Source organism: Molossus molossus, unplaced genomic scaffold (assembly GCF_014108415.1).
Source record: "Molossus molossus isolate mMolMol1 unplaced genomic scaffold, mMolMol1.p scaffold_m16_p_7, whole genome shotgun sequence".
Classification (NCBI taxonomy): domain Eukaryota; kingdom Metazoa; phylum Chordata; class Mammalia; order Chiroptera; family Molossidae; genus Molossus; species Molossus molossus.
Genome location: NW_023425401.1, coordinates 78851269 through 78867536, shown reverse-complemented (window position 1 = coordinate 78867536; position 16268 = coordinate 78851269). Strand labels below are relative to the sequence as shown.

Genomic DNA, 16268 nt, shown 5'->3' with positions numbered 1-16268 from the left:
GTCTGGAGCTGAACTACAACTGAGACCTAGATGTTATTTCTAGAGAGGTGACCTTCTGTATCTGCCATAAATTGCTGTCAGTTTTTTCAGCTGTCTGTCTCAGTTTCCCTATTCCACTTGTCCTGGCTTACTGGCCGGCCTCATTAGGAGTCCATCTCTGGTATACCAAATTCTATATAGGATATGAGGCAAAAGTGAGCTATCCAAAGGGGGAAAACAAAAAGATGCAAATTTATTTTTCAAAGACTGATTAGGTACTTCAAGACTGGTAAGGCTCTCCATTATGTCAGGGATGCAGGCATCATAAGATCTGCTTTTCAATTTTCTTTTTTCTTAATTAATTAATTAATTAATTATTTTTTGTTACAGATGTTTCTCCTCCCCCCCCCCACTGATTCCCCGCTCCCCCTTCCTCCCCGCCCTGCCCCCAGCTTTGTTGTCCATGTCCATTGTTCATGCATACATGCATATAAGTTCTGTGGTTTATCTCTCCCCCACCATCCTCTCCTCTGGGGATTGTCAGTCTGTACCCCCCTTCCACGTCTCTGGAACTATCCCATTCCTCAGACTGTTATGTTCATTATATTCCACAAATAAGTGAGATCATATGATACTTGTCTTTCTCTGTTTGGCTTGTTTCGCTTAGGATAATACTTTCCAGGTCCCTCCATGTAGTCTCAAAGGATAAGAGATCTTTCTTTCTTTCTTACAGCTGTGTAGTACTCCATTGTGTATATGTACCACAGCTTTTTTATCCATTCATTTACTGATGGACATTTGGGCTGTTTCCAGATCTTAGCTATTGTAAATAGTGCTGCTACAAACATGGGGGTACATATATTCTTTCTGATTGGTGTTTCAGGCTTCTTAGGGTATATTCCTAGAACTGGGATCACTGGGTCAAATGGAAGTTCAATTTGCTTTTCAACTTTCTATTAGACTCATCATTTTTATGTTGTAGGTGCTCACTGGACATTAGGAAAATGAACCATTTGTCAAATAAGTTGCATTTTTCTCCTGTGAGTGGTCTGTCGTTGCTTAGAGCATTATAAGCCATATAGAAGAAATTAATTTTTATGAAGTCAAGTACATTAATATTTATTGTATGGATTCTGAAGATTTTATCTTAGAAAAGAATTCTAATACTCTGAATATTTAAAAATTGTTACTATGATTTATTCAAGAACTTTATAATTATACAGTTAACTCTTTGATCTAATTTTAACTTGGTGTAAGATGTGAGGTATTGATCCAATTTAACTTTTTCCCCCGGCTGGTTACCTAGTTGTCCCAACACCATTTAATAGAGTAATTCATCTTTACCCTAGTGATTTAAGATGCTATGTTTAATAACAGCACTGAGTACAAAATTATCAAAATTTTTAATGGTATTTACCAATTACATGTTTCTCTCCTTTAATATGCTAATGTAGGTGAGTTATATTATTAGATTTGCTAACAAGGAATAATTATTGTACTCCAGTGATAAATTCTACTTGGTCATATTGTAGTATCTTTTGGTTATTACTGTATTAAGATTTTTTGCTCTTTACAGGAAATTGTCAATAGTTTTTCTTTTTTGGTACTATTCTTAATTATGCTAGTCTTACATAATACACCTCCATCTTTTTCTAATATCTAGAATAATTTCTATAACAAAAATAATTTATATATAGGAAGTTTGATAACATTCACTGTAAAATATGGGTTTAATGACTTTTTTGTATATTATTACCTTCTCAGAGTTCTAAACATGTTTGCATAAATTTTATATATATTTTATTAATTAATTTCTTTTTGTTACAGATGTTTCTCCTTTCCCCCCCACTTATTACCCTATTCCCCAATCCCTTGCTGCCCTGTCCCCAGCTTTTTTGTCCATGTCTATTGTTCATGCATACATGCATATAAGTTCTGTGGTTTATCTCTCCCCCACCACACCCTTTTCTGGAAATTGTCAGTCTGTACCCCACTTCCACGTCTCTGGGACTATCCCATTCCTCAGAATGTTATGTGCATTATATTCCACAAATAAGTGAGATCATATGATACTTGTCTTTCTCTGTTTGGCTTGTTTTGCTTAAGATAATACTTTCCAGGTCCCTCCATGTCATCTCAAAAAATAAGAGATCTTTCTTTCTTACAGCTGCATAGTACTCCATTGTGTATATGTACCACAGTTTTTTGTTTTTTTTTTAATCAATTTGTCTACTGATGGACACTTGGGCTGTTTCCAGATCTTAGCTATTGTAAATAGTGCTGTTATGAACATGGGGAAACATATATTCTTTCTGATTGGTGTTTCAGGCTTCTTAGGGTATATTCCTAGAAGTGGGATCACTGGGTCAAATAGAAGTTCCATTTTAAATTTTTTGAGAAACACCATAATGTTTTCCATAATGGCTGCACCAGTCTGCATTCCCACCAGCAGTGTACTAGAGTCCCCTTTTCTCTACACCCTCGCCAACACTTGTTGTTTGATGATTTGTTGATGGCACCATTCTGACAGTTGTGAGGTGGTACCTCATTGTTGTTTTAATTTGCATCTCTCTGATGATTAGTGATGGTGAGCATTTCTTTATATGTCTCTTAGCCATTTGTATGTCCTGTTTGGAGAGATGTCTATTCAGCTCCTCTGCCCATTTTTTAAATGGGTTCTTTGTCTTCCTTTTGTTGAGTTGTATGAGCACTCTATATATATTGGAAATTAACCCCTTATCTGATATATCATTGGCAATCATGCTCTCCCATACAGTGGGTTGCCTCTCCATTTTGATAATTATATCTTTTGCTGTGCAGAAGCTTTTTAGTTTGATGTAGTCTGGTGTTTTCATTTCCTCTTTTGTTTCTGATGCCTTAGGTGATGTATCAGTAAAAATTCTGCTGCTTATGATGTCTGAAATTTTGTTGCCTACATTTTCTTCTAGAATTTTTATGGATTCATGAGTCACATTTAAGTCTTTTATCCATTTTAAGTTTATTCTTGTGTATGGTGTAAGTTGATGGTCTAGTTTCATTTTTTTTTTTTTTTGCACATAGCTGTCCAATTTTCTCCACTGTATGCTCTTGCCACCTTTGTCAAATATTAATTGAGCATATTGCCTTGGGTCCATTTCTGGGTTCTCTGTTCTGTTCCACTGTTCTATATGCCTGTTCTTGTGCCAGTACCAGGCTGTTTTTATTACAGTCACTTTGTAGTATAACCTGAAATCTGGAAATCTTTGTTCTTGTTTTTCAAAATTGCTGTGGTTATTTGAGGTCTTTTTTGGTTCCATATGAACCTTTGAAGTATTTGTTCTAGTTCTGTGAAATATGTCATTGGTATTTTGATAAGGATTGCTTTGAATCTATAAATTGCTTTGGGTAGTATGGACATTTTAATGATGTTAATTCTTCCAATCCATGAACAAGGTATGTGTTTCCATTTTTTTATATCTTCCTCTATTTCTTTTTTCAATGACCTGTAGTTTTCTGCAAATAGGTCTTTTATTTCTTTGGTTAAGTTTATTTTTAGGTATCTTAATTTTTTTGCCTCAATGGTAAATGGGATTGTTTTTATTAGTTTCTCTTTCTGTGAGTTCATCATTGGTGTATAAGAATGCCATTGATTTCTTGATGTTAATTTTGTATCCTGCTACTTTGCCAAATTTATTTATTAAGTCTAGTAGATTTTTTGATGGAGTTTTTGGGGTTTTCTACGTATATTATCATATCATCTGCGAATAATGACAGTTTCATTTCCTCCTTTGCCATTTGGATCCCTTTTATCCCTTTTATTTTTTCTTCCTGTCTTATTGCTGTGGCTAAGACTTCCAGTACTATGTTAAATAAGGGTGGTGAAAGTGGGCATCCTAGTCTGGTTCCTGTTCTTAAGGGAAATGCTTTTAATTTTTTCCCAGTGAGTTGGCTGTAGGTCTTTCATATATGGCTTTTATTATGATGAAATATGATCACTCTGTTTCCAGATTGCTTAGCGTTTTTATCAGAAATGGGTGCTGGATTTTTGTCAAATGCTTTTTCAGCATCTAGTAATATGATTATGTAATTTTTATCTTTCATTTTGTTTATGTGGTGTATCACATTTATTGATTTGCGAATATTGTACCAGCTTTGCATCCCTGGGATGAATCCCACTTCGTCATGGTGAATAATTTTTTTGGTGTATTGCTGGACTCAATTTGCTAGTATTTTGTTCAGGATTTTGGCATCTATGTTCATCAGGAATACTGGTCTGTAGTTTTCTTTTCTTGTATTTCTGCTCTGCTCTTTACTGTTTGTCTGGTTTTGAAATTAGAATTATGCTTGCCTCATAAAACGAGTTTGGAAGTCTTCCTTCTTGAATTATTTGAATAGTTTGAGGAGAATGAGTATTAGTTCTTCTTTGAATGTTCAGTAAAACTCCCCCATGAAGCCATCTGGGCCTGGGCTTTTGTTTGCTGGGAGAGTCTTGATTACCTCTTCAATTTCTTTTGTTGTTATTTGTCTGTTCAAGTTTTTTATTTCTTCCCAGTACAGTTTTGAGAGACTATGTGTTTCTAGAAATTGTCCATTTTGCCTAGATTGTCAAATTTGTTGCCATATAATTGTTCATAGTAGTTGTTAACAACCCCTTGTATTTCTGTGTTGTCAGTTATTATTTCTTTTTTTCATTTCTGATTTTGTGTATTTGGGTTCTCTCTCCTTGTTTCTTGGTGAGTCTAGCTAAGGACCCATCAATCATGTTTATCTTTTCAAAGAACCAACTCTTTGTTTCATTGATCTTTTGAATTGTGTTTGGGGTCTCCACGTCATTTATTTCTGCTTTGATCTTTACTATTTCCTTCCTTCTACTTGCTCTGGGGTTTTCTTTTTATTTGCTTTCTAGTTCTTTAAGTTGTGAAGTTAGATAGTCTATTGAAATATTTCTTGTTCTTGAGGTAGGCCTGTACTGCTATGAACTTCCCTCTTTCCCTCTCAGAACTGCTTTTGCTGTATCCCATAGATTTTGTGTTGTTGTCTGTTCACTGATATTTATTTATTTATTTATTTATTTATTTATTTATTTTTATCCTCACCCGAGGACATTATTCCATTTTTTGTTCAGGTAGAGTGGGAGGGAGAGAGAGGAACACAGAGAGAGAGAGAGACATCGATGTGAAAGGAACACATCTAGTGGCTGCCACCCGCACGACCAACCAGGGCTGGGGACAAACTGCAACCGAGGTACGTGCCCTTAACGGGAACCGAACCCGGGCCTCTCTGGACCGCAGGCCGATGCTCTAACTGCTGAGCCAAACCGGCCAGGGCTATTATTATTATTTTTTAATTCTCAGCTGAGGACATTATTTTGTTTTTTTGTTCAGATAGAGTGAGAGGGAGAGAGAGGAAGAGAAAAACATCAATGAGAAAGGGTTACGTCAGGTGATTGCCACCTGCACGACCCAACCAGGGCTGGGGACAAACTGCAACTGAAGTACATGGCCTTAGCGGGAACTGAACCTGGGTCTCTGTGGACCACAGGCCAGTGCTCTAACCACAGAGCCAAACTGGCCAGGGCATGTGTTCATTTTCATTGGTTTCCAGAAAGTTTTTCATTTCTTCCTTGATATCCTCGATGACCCATTCATTGTACAATAACATGCTGTTTGGCTTCCATGTGTTCAAATGTCTTTGCATGTTCTTTTGCAATTGATTTCTAGTTTCATGCCATTGTGATTTGAGAAGATGCTTGATATGATTTCAATCTTCTTGAACTTGTAGAGACTTAGTTTGTGCCCTAACATGTACTCTATCTTTGAGAATGTCCCATGTACACTTGAGACGAATGTGAATTCTGCAGTTTTGGGGTGAAATTTTTTGTAGATATCTATTAAACTCATTTGGTCTAGTGCTTCCTTTAGAGACTGTGTTTCCCTGTTAATTTTTTGTCTAGAAGATATATCCAGTGATGTCAGTGGGGTATTGAAGTCTCCTGTATGATTGTATTGCTGTTAATTTCTTTTTGAAGTCCCCCAAATGATTTTTAATATATGTTGGTGCTTCCATATTGGGTGCATATATTTTTACCAAGGTTATATCTTCCTGTTGGATAGATCCTTTCAATATTATGTTGGGGCCTTCTTTGTCTCTAATTATGGCCTTCATTTTGAAATCTACTTCATTAGATATGAGTGTTGCTACCCCAGTTTTTTTTACTTTCCATTTGCTTGGAAGATTTTTTCTATCCCTTCACTTTCATCCTATGTGAGTCTTTTGTTGTGAAGTGGGTCTTTTGTGAACAACATATATGTGAGTCATGCTTTCTTGTCCTGACAGCTACTCTGTGTCTTTTTATCAGAACATCCAGTCCATTCATATGTAAGATGATAATTAATATGTACTTATTTATTGCCATTTTTGTTTAGTGTGGTTCTATTTTTTGTCCTATTTCTTCTACTAATTAAAGCAGTCCTTTTAACATATCTTGCAGTGCTGGGTTAGTGTTACTATATTCCCTTAATCTTTCTTTTGTCTGGAAAGCTCTTTATTTGACCTTCTATTTTGAATGATAGCCCTGCTGGATAGAGTAGTCTTGGATTCAGATCCTTGTTTTGCATGATTGTGATTATTTCATTCCACTCCCTTCTGGCCTGTAGTGTTTCTGTTGAGAAGTCAGCTGAAAACCTTAAGGGGTTTTCTTTGTAGTTCACCCATTGCTTTTCTCTTGCTGTCTTTAGGATTCTCTCTTTGTCTTTAATTTTTGGCATTTTCATTACTATGTGTCTTGGTGTGGGCCTGTTTGGGTTCTTCTTACTTGGGGCTCTCTGTGCTTCTTGAACTTGAATGCCTTTTTCTTTCACCAAGTTAGAAAAGTTTTCTGTCACTATTTCTTCAAATATATTCTCTAATCCTTGCCCATTTTCTTCCTCTCTGTGGACTCCTATGATATGAATGTTATTATGTTTCCAGTTGTCCCACAGTTCTCTTAAGCTGTCTTCCTGGTTATTAATTGTTTTTTTCTTTAGGTTTTCTGATTGGTTGATTTTTTCTACCCTGTCTTCTCATTCACTGATCCGGTCCTCCGCTTCCTCTACTTTGATGTTTAGACCTTCCAATGTATTCTTTATTTCTGCTATGTCATTCTTTATTTCGATTTGGTTGGTTTTCAATGTCTCTATATCTTTACTCATGATGCTGATGTCTTTACTCATGCTGTTGAGCTTCCTCAAGGTTATGGCTCTGAACTCTACCTTTGATAATTTGCTTAGCTGCATTTCATTGATCTCATCTTCGATAGAGTTCTCTTGTTCTTTCATTTTGGATTTATTTCTTTGTTTTACTATTTTGACTATCTCAGTGGGTTTTGGAGCCTGTCAAATTTTCTCTGTGGGAGTTGGTGTTCTGCTGTTTGTGGCTTTCTCTACTGGGTTTGGATGTGCCTGGGTGGGCTCTCATTAAACACTGCTGTCAAGTCTTACTTTTTTGGGTAGATTTGCAAACCCAGGAAAGGTTTAGTTATCCTCTAGCTTTTTCCTGGTGGCTAGTAGTCTCAGTTACTCAGTGCTTTTGAATGTAGCCCTGGTGTTCTGCATAAGAGGATTTCCAGAGGGTGGGGTAGATGCTGGTTATTAATGAGCCTCAATTTGCATTTTTTTTTTTTTTTTTTTGCCTCACCTGGGAAAGGCTGAATATCAGAGCTGGTGGGGAACTCCTGCTTTTTTCCACAGCTTGGGGAAGGAGCACACTCGCCACCATCCTTTGTGGCCACAACTCAGCAAAAACTTTGAGTGCCCTCCAAATCCTGGGTGTCCCCATAGAGTTCCAGTCCAGTCTGCCCTCCCTCTGCCAGAGCCCCCAGGTTAATGGCTGTGGCTATTTTAGCACTCTTTCCTGGCTCTCTGTGCTGTGGAGTGGCTTGGTCTTTATTTTCCAACAGCTCGGCTCATAGCTAAGACTTCTGCTGTCTGTGGGCTTCCAGCCCACCACCCTCTTATGCCTTTGCAGATTTTTCCAGTGTCCCTGGTTATATGGTCCCTTCCTGCTGCTTTTCTGTTGCTTTTTTATTTTTTTTTAGGATTTGTCTTTATTTTAGTTGTAATTCCTGTTTGGTCCTGGTAGATCATCAGCATAGCTTCTATTCACTCTGCCTCCATTTTCACATCCTCTAAGCCTATCTTTTGTGCAGCTGGGTCTCACAGGACTTCCTGGTGCCCCCACACCCTGCAGGTCCCATGGGTAACTGGATCACACAGTCCTTTTGGGGACCTGGCTCTATGCCTATGTTATGGGCTGCTGGGTCTCACAGGCTCTCTGGTGCCTCAGCACCTCACAGGTCCTGCAAGTAACTGGATGGCCCAGTCCCTCCTGGGTCTCACAGGCTCTCTGGTGCTTCAGCACCCCACAGGCCTTGTGGGTAACTAGATCACGCAGTCCCTGCTAGGTCACACAGGCCTTTCTGGTGTTTCAGCACCACGCAGGTTCTGGGGGTAACTAGATTGCACAATCTCTGCTGGGTTGCACAGGCCTCTCTGGTGCCCCACGCCCTGCAATTTCAACAGGTGGGCAGCTGGATTGCACTAGTTTCTCTCAGGCTCCAGCTTCCCACTACTCTTGTGGTCTCCTGGACCACATAGGTCTCTGTGGATCCCCAGGTCCTGCTTCTGGTGGCTGGGGAGTGCTGCTGCCTTGTGGGTCTCAACTCCTGCTCAGCTTTTGCTGTAGTTTTTGGGGATGGGTCTCAGCTGCTGGTCTGTGCTTCTGTTGCCTGTGGATGGATGTCTGCTCCCCAGCCTCTGTTGCTGGGAATATATCTCCACTCTGATCAGGCTGCTACTATGGGGAATGGTGCTGGGCTCTGGACTGTCTGCAGCTTCCACAGCCAGCACCTTGGGAGCTTCACTACTGTGCACCGGTCTGTGTTGACACAGAGTGTCCACTGGTCTGATGGTGCCAGTTGCGCTGGTGGGCTCAAGTTGCTGAGCCCTAGCAGCCCCCACTGCCTCCTCCCAAGGAAGACCCAAAATCTTCTAAAATGGTGGGACCTCCCCATGGCACAGGGAGAAGTGCCCTGAAGGGCCCATCCATAGCACCGGAACTTTTTGCTCCATGGCTCAGCACTGCTCGGGTTTGGTTATCCACCTTCACATCCACACACACTCTCTCACACACTTGCTCACTCTCTCACACACTTACCCTCCTCCCGGTCCTGCCCATTGCCATATTTCAAACTACGTTATTGTTATCATAAATTGTATATTTTAATTTGCAAAATTATATCAGACATAGAAAAATGGAATGTTTTAATGAATAAAGAAATACATTTTGAAAAATTGATTTAAGAGAGAAGGAGGAGAGAGAGAAAGAAAGAAAGAGAGATTATTGTTGTTTCACTTGTTTTTGCATTCACTGGTTGACTCTTTGAAAAAAAATATGTTTTTATGTATTTATGTATGTATTTATTTATTTAGAGGAAGGGAGAGAGAGATAGAAACATCAATGAGAGAGAAGCGTCAATGAGAGAAAAACATTGATCTCCTGCCACCTGCACACCCCCTTCTTGGGATTAAGGTTTCAACCCAGGCATGTGCCCTGACTTGGAATAAAAATGGGACCCCTCAGTCCATGGGACAATGCTCAATCCACTGAGCCACGCTGGCTGGACTCACTGGTTGATTCTCGTATGTGCCTTGACTGGGACCAAACCCACAATGCTGGTGTATCAGGACCAATGCTATAACCTACTAAGCAGGGTTCTGCAGCTTGCTTTTTTCTCTCAGCATTTATATTATGTTATTACATGAAGCTCCAGCTCATGAGTTTTGAAAAGGAGTGTGCTATGCAATGTTAACAAACTACAGTATCTGTATTCATTTTCTGTTGATGGATATTTAGATTGGTTTAGGTTTTTGACATGACAGTCTCTGGCATAAAATTCATTTCTTCTGTCTTTCTCTGCCATAAAGCCCCAAAGTAAGGGAAAAATCAGTACACATAAGCATAATTTTTTTTTCCTATTTTAAAAAAAATGTGCTGTTTCTTCATTTGAAATTCTTTTAGTGTCCTGGAACACTGATCTTCTATGTTTTTCTGTGTATTCTAAAAGAACTAGTCTTCCACCTGGCTAGTATGACTCAGTGCTTGAGAATCAACCCATGCACCAAGAGGTCACAGGTTTGATTCTCAATCAGGGTGCATGCCCAGATTGTGGGACTGATCCCCAGTCAGGGGTATGCAGAAGGCAGCCAATTGATATATTCTTTCATCAATGTTTCTATCTTTCTCCTCCTCTCCCTCTCTCTCTAAAATCAATACAGAAAAAAATAAAAGAGCTAGTCTTTCTTAAGTGTCTAAGTTCTACCTAAAACAGCTACAGATTCTTGGTATTTTTTGTTCTCTCTCTCTCTCTTTTTTTTTTATGCCTCACCCGAGGTAGTTTTTTATTTATCATCAGATAGAGTGGGAAGGAGAGAGAGAGAGAGAGAGACAGAGAGAAACATCAGTTATAGAGCCACATCAACTGGTGGTTTCCCGCATGACCCTGACAAGGGCCGGGACAAACTGCAACCAAGGTACATGCCCTTGACTGGAATTGACCCCAAGACTCATTGGTCAGCGGGCCGATGCTCTAAACACTGAGAAAAACCAGTCAGGACCTTGATATTTTTCTTTAGTATACTTTTTTTTTTTTTTTAATCTTTATTGTTGAATGTAGAATGTATTACAGACGTTCCACATTTTTCCCCCCATTGACTCCCTCCTCCCCACTCCCGCCTCCCTCCCACCTTTTCCCACACTATTGTCTGTGTCCATTGGTTATGCATATAAGTTCTTTGGTTTATTTCTTCTCACCCCCCCAGCCCCTTTTCCTTTGAGCTTTGTCAGTTTAGCAACCAATTTGTACTTCTTAATCCCTTCACCTTTTCACCCATTCCCCCAAACTCCCTCCCATCTGGCAACCAACAAAATGTTCTCTGTATCTATGAGAATGTTTCTGTTCTATCTGTTCATTTTGTTTGTAGATTCCATTGTTGATAGATATGTATTCATTGCCATTTTGTTTGTTCATATATTTTATCTTTTTCTTCAAAAAGACCCTTCATCATTTCATATAATAACGGTTTGGTGGTGATGAACTCCTTTAACTTTTTCTTGTCTGGGAAAGTCTTTATATGGCCATCAATTCTAAATGACAGCTTTGCAGGATAGAGTAATCTTGGTTGTAGGTTCTTGCTTTTCATCACTCTGAATATTTCTTGCCACTCCCTTCTGGCCTGCAAAGTTTCTTTTGAGAAATCGGCTGACAGCCTTATGGGAACTCCCTTGTAGGTCACTAGCTGCCTTTCTCTTGCTGCTTTTAAGATTCTCTCTTTGTCTTGAACCTTTTGCATTTTGATGATGTTGTGTCTTGGTGTGGGCCTCTTGGAGTTCATCTTGTTTGGGACTCTCTGTGCTTCCTGGACTTGTATGTCTGTTTCCTTCACCAAGTTAGGAAAGTTTTCTGCCATTATTATTTCAAACAGGTTTTCGATTTCTTGTTCTCTCTCTTCTCCTTCTGGCACCCCCAAGATGCGAATGTTGGCACGCTTGAGGTTGTCCCAGAGGCTCCTTACACTATCCTCATTTTTTTTTATTCTTTTTTCTTTTTGCTGTTCTAATTGGGCGTTTTTTTGCTTCCTTATATTCCAAATCAATTGTTTGCTCCTTGGATTTACGTACTCTATTATTGAAGCTGTGTAAATTATTCTTTATTTCAGTTAAAGCCTCCTTCGTTTCTAACTTTGCATCGATCATTTCTGACTGGTCCTTTTTTATGCTCTTGAGGCCCTCACTGAGTTCACTGAGCATCCTTATAAGCAGTATTTTGAACTCAGCATCTGTTAGGTTGCTTATCTCCATTTCGCTTAGTTCTTTTCTTGGGGTTTTGTTCTGTTCTTTCATTTGGGACCTGTTTCTTTGTCTCCTCATTTTGGCTGCCTCCCTGTGTTTGTTTCTGGGTATTACTTAACGAGCGGTATGGGGCTAGCAGAGACCAGATGCTGCTCGTTTGAAAAAATTTAGGAAAACCTGAAGCAGGATCCAAGTCAAGCCAATCCTATGGTTAAGCAAGTGCCAACAACTTGGGTGGGCCTGAAAGTTAGGTGGGGCGGGGCGGGCCTCAGGGAGTCAGCAGGGCAGGGCTACCAGTGTGAGCCAGGTTGCTGGAGTCCCAGATATGGCGACTGTCTGCCGCCCCAGGGAAGGGCTCACCAAAGGAACAAAGGCCTCTGACAGCACGTTTGTCCCCGAGAAAGCCCCCTCTCCAGCCCTCGCTCCAGTGCCAAACAGCTCTTCCCTGTATGTCTCTGGTGCCCCTTGAGCTGCCTCCCCTCCAAGCTCAGAGGGAGAGAGTCCAATAAGTCCGTGCCCGGGCCCTTTAAGGAGCAGCCTGGGGCTCCAGCTGTGTCTGCCTCCCTGAGCCTCAGTTCCCGCTGGTCTTTCCAGCCAGAATTTATGGGGACCTCTCCTCCTGGCACTGGAACCCTGAGCAGGGCACCTGGTGTGGGACGGGGACCCCTCAGTCCTCAGGAAGGACCTTCCCAGCCCAGGTGTCCTCCTGATTTCTATCCGCCACACGTGGGTGTGGGACCAGCCCGTCGCGCCGCTGCCCCTCCTACCAGTCTCGATGCAGCTTCTTTAATTCCGTAGTTGTAGGACTTCCATTCAGCTTGATTTCAGGCGGTTTTGAATGGTGGTGGTTCTGTAGTTTTGTTGTAACTTGGATGTGGTTGTGGGAGGACGCGATACTGCGCTCACCTCTGCCGCCATCTTGACCGGAAGTCCTCTTTAGTATACTTTTGGGAAACAAGAAGCAAGCCCTCATCTCGGGTAGAAGTCTGGATAGAGTTGTATCAGTGTTTAGATTCTGCTAAGTCAGCAAGTTAGCAGCACAAAACTTGAAGCTAAGAGGAAAGCCATAATTTTTACTGTTTAGTCAATAAGACTTTGGTTGCTTGGGTTGGTATCCTTTTAATAAGAGAACTCCTTTGATATTTATTTGGTTTAATAGCAGGTGCACAAGGAACAGCACCAAATAAGTTTCCTGCTTAGCAGTCAGTTGGTGAAGGGGTGAGGATCCAGGAAGCAGTGAGAGAGCAGAGATAGGGTCTTGAAGGCAATTCTCTGGAGGCTGGATCAGCAGAAAGAGTGGACACTGTGCACCAGTGATGAAACATAACTCTGGACCCCAAATCAGGGAGGTGGTGGACAGGGGTGAGTGTCACTGACTGAGGGTGGTGGGTGGAACAGCCCCACTATAGCTGTCACAGGGCCACAGGGAAAAACATGGCCATCAGGTCACAGAGGGCTCCTTCCAGCATGGACACAAAGGCACAGAAGTCCTCATATTGACAGTGGCCTTTTTTGGCAAAGTGTTGGCAGACTGGGCCATCAGATTGGTCTTCCATAACCTGGGGTTCATACTTGGGGGGGGGCAGGTATTCTTGATAAGTGACCAGCTTTTGAGCCTTTGATGTCTCTGTTCTTCAAGAACATCTCCCCTGGAAGTAGTACTGTGTCCTGGCCCAGGAAAAGGAAGCTCAGTATTGACTCCCCACCAACCATGACCATATGGACCAAACCTGGGGCCTAAGCATCCCCAAACTGGGCCTCTGTCCCAGGGAAGAGGTGGGAGACAGCAGTGGTGGAATCATCTGTCCCCTTGATCCTGAAGGACCTCTGTAAAGAGAGTCTGCATTCTTGTGTGTCTGGCTCTTTTTGCTCAACATCATGTTTGTGAGATTCATCCCAGATGCCTGCAGCAGAAGTTCATTCATTTTCATTAGAGTATAGTCCCATTGCATGAACACACAACTTATTTATCCATTATACTGATGGTGGATGTGTGGGGGAATCCAGCTGGGGTCACGAGGCTTTCTATTGGCTACTAGGGGAGTGCCCAGAAGACTGGGTGGTCCAAGAGGACTCCCATTGTCTTTGTCTCCCCTCTCTTCCTGCTTTGGCACTTGGGGTTGTGGTGGTGACAGCTGTTGCTGATTTACTTCTTTCTTTTGGGCATTGTGGTTGCAGTAGTGGCTGTGGTGGGATTTGGAGAGCAGTCATAAAAAATGATTTTAATCATAGATAAGGTCTCCCAAAGGCTATAGAATTATCCATAGTTATCCTTAATTACTTCCCTAAGAACTTCAATTTTCAAGAACATTTGTAATGAACCAGAATTTCTAGGATGCTTTTCTTCCTTTTTTTTTTAATTTTTTTTATTTTATTAAATATATAAATCATTTATTCAAGCACAGTGCCAAGGTACAAGAAGTCAAAAGGGTTATGGAGAATGTGAAAGGCCAGCAAATGCTCTCCAAAGGAAGTCAGGTGGAATCTGGAGCCTGAAGGATGAATGAGATTTTGGAAGATAAAAAGTATGGGGAAGAGTGTTGCTGAGGCAAAGGGAAAAGCATAAGCAAAAGCCCAAATAAGAGATGCAGAATGCAACTTTTAAGGATGAAAAGTTTTTCAGTATGACTGGAGCACAGAGCCTGAGAGAAGAGTACTGAGAATGAAAGTGGGGAGATGAACAGAGAACAACTTGTAATAAGTTTTACAATTTACATAAGGCATCTGGGTTTAATCTAGAGGACAATCTGGAGCTGCCAAAATGTTTGAAATAGGGACTGAAGTGCTCTATGTTCTATCTCAGACATATCATCCTGGCTGCAGTGTTGAAATAGACCCTAAGCACATCAGACTGGTTAGGAGGTTGTAGTAGTCAGCCATTTGAGAGATGGTGGGAGTCTGGTCTGGGGTAATGCAGTAGAGGCTGTGGGTATGGAGAAAAAGTGAACATATTTGAGAGACAGATAAGTAGACTTAATAAAACATGCTGAAAACTTGGGTTATAGAAGCACAGGAAGAGGAAGAAGATGTAAAAAGGTAAGAGAAGACTATGAGTCCAGCTTGGGATATGTGGGTTTGGTGTATACCTAGAACTATGAATCAGTTGGACATATGTTTGGATTAAAGATATAGATTCAAGAATAATAAGCATGTAGCCCAGCTGGTGTGGTCCAGTGGTTGAGTGTGGACCCATACACCAAGAGGTTACCTGTTCAATTCCTGGTCAGGGCACACGCCCAGGTTGTGGGTCAGTCAAATCCCCAGTGGGGAGCATGCAGGGGGCGGCCAATTGATGTTCTCTCTCATCGATGTTTCTACTTCTCTCTCCCTCTCCCCCACTCTCTCTCTCAAATCAATACAGAAACAAATATATATCTATTTTTTAAAAAAGAAGAATAAGCACTTAGATAATAATTAAACCTTTGATGAAATTGACCCAGAGAAAGTGTGTACAGTAAGAAGAGAAGGTAGTCTAGGACAGAATCTAAGAAACTTCCAGAAATGGGCAAAGAAAAAATTACTGCCAATAAGATGAGGGGAAAAAACAACTAGAAAGTCAGGATAAAACCAAAAACTCAGCGGTATTGGGAAGCCTAAAACTCCCATTTAGTTGTCTGCCCTCCAAGGTCATGAATAAATTTCAAGAAAGACATGATCAGCAACATAAAGGGAAGAGGAGTAACAGCAGTACTGATGTGCCCACTGGGTTACTCAGTCAGGAGCACTGCTTCCCTGGCCAGGAGCATTTCAGTATTGGGGAGAGAGGAAATCCTGATTTCAAAGGGTGATGACTGACAGGAAGTGGGGTAGTGGATGCAGTAGGTGAAGATGTCTGATTGAGGACATCTTGGTATAAGATGGAGGAGGCCATGAGGTGGAAGAGGGCTTTTTTTTTATCCTCACCCGAGGATATTTTTCCATTTTTTTGTACAGATAGAGTGGGAGGGAGAGAGAGGAAGGGGGAGAGAGAGAGAAACATCGACGTGAAGGGACACATCGAGTGGCTGCCACCTGCACGACCAACCAGGGCCGGGGACAAACTGCAACCGAAGTACGTGCCCTTAGCGGGAACCGAACCCGGGTCTCTCCGGACCGCAGGCTGACACTCTAACTGCTGAGCCAAACTGGCCAGGGCGAGGGCTTTTTATTATTATTATTATTATTATTATTATTATTATTATTTAATCCTCATTCAAGGACATTTTTCCATTTTTTTTTGTTCAGACAGAGTGGGAGGGAGAGAGAGGAAAAGAGAGAGAGAGAGAAACATTGATGTGAAAGGGACACATCAAGTGGCTGCCACTCATACAACCCAACCAGGGCTGGGGACAAACTGCAACCCAGGTACATGCCCTTAGTGGGAACTGAACCTGGGTCTCTCTGGATCACAGGCCAAGTCTCTAACTGCTGAGCCAAACCTGCCA

General features: G+C 41.2%; 1 pseudogene; it reads right to left on the bottom strand.

The window, feature by feature from the left end:
- Positions 1–13256: 13256 nt before the first annotated feature.
- Positions 13257–14011, bottom strand: LOC118619662 (annotated as a pseudogene).
- Between the last annotated feature and the right edge of the window lie 2257 nt (positions 14012–16268).